This window comes from Priapulus caudatus, unplaced genomic scaffold, assembly GCF_000485595.1.
Source record: "Priapulus caudatus unplaced genomic scaffold, Priapulus_caudatus-5.0.1 Scaffold319, whole genome shotgun sequence".
NCBI lineage: Eukaryota > Metazoa > Priapulida > Priapulimorpha > Priapulimorphida > Priapulidae > Priapulus > Priapulus caudatus.
This window is the reverse complement of record NW_014577380.1, coordinates 59915-61028: the sequence shown is the minus strand read 5'-3', so window position 1 is coordinate 61028 and position 1114 is coordinate 59915.

The window sequence follows — 1114 nt, the reverse complement described above, 5'->3', positions numbered from 1 at the left end:
GGGACTTTTGCAAGCCGGAGTTTAATTACTAGAAATTCCCGTGTTATGCGGTAAGCACATTTATTGCTGAAGAGGGTAAAATATCGCTGTAATCGTTACAAGCTTTTGAGCTGATAAGTCGACTTTGTCAGCAAAGCTGGCTCGCGACGAAAACGCAAGTCTTTGGAGGGCTGAGCTGAGATAGTACGCTCATAGTACATGTCGTACCTATTCATATTAATTATAACTATTATTATTTTCACTTGGTTGGCCCTTACTTGAGCAGATTCAATTAGACGTGAGAGCTCTTTGGTCACAGGCCCGGGTGCCAGACGGGTGCAGCCATATTCCAGATCGGTCTGACGTAACCACAATAAATTTTGTACGAGAGTCTTCACGAGCAAAGCCTAGATTTTTTTAGTATACGAAGCATGAACATTTTTTTACTGGCTCTTGGCTACATCATGAACGTGTATGGCCGCATTTAAGGATGGCCTGGATATGAGATGCAATGGCATGGGATGGGATGGATGGGATGGGATGGGATGGGATGGGCATGAATTGGATGGATGGATGGATGCGCATGGATGGATGGCATGGATTAAATAGATAGTTTTAGATTGGGGGCATAGTTAGCAGTGGCAATGGTGGAATGGCATGTTGATGGATGGCGGTGCGATGGGACTGGGATGGGATGGGAGAGAGATGGGTATAGCAATGGGATGGCAATGGCTATGGGAGGGCATATGGCTATGTCATTGCATGGCATGTCATGGGATGGCATGGGATGGAATGGGATGGGATGGATGGATGGATGCATGGATGGATTGCATGGATAGATTAGATAGTTAGATTTTTTGGATATTTCCCAAGCGGTCACCATGAGTAACGCCACTGAATTTTCCCGGGCAACGCCGGGTATCCGCTAGTAATATAATATATAGTTTTAAGATACATATGTGTATATATAGGTGTTTTTTTATATATATTAAATTTCAGTAAATAACTAATATATTGGGAGTGGGTGAGCTTGAAAAGAGTAGACTGGTCCAGTGCAACATCGCCACCTCCCTCCGCTGGCATTTATTTAAAAATGCGCTGAGACGTATATAACTATATGTAACTATATTATATT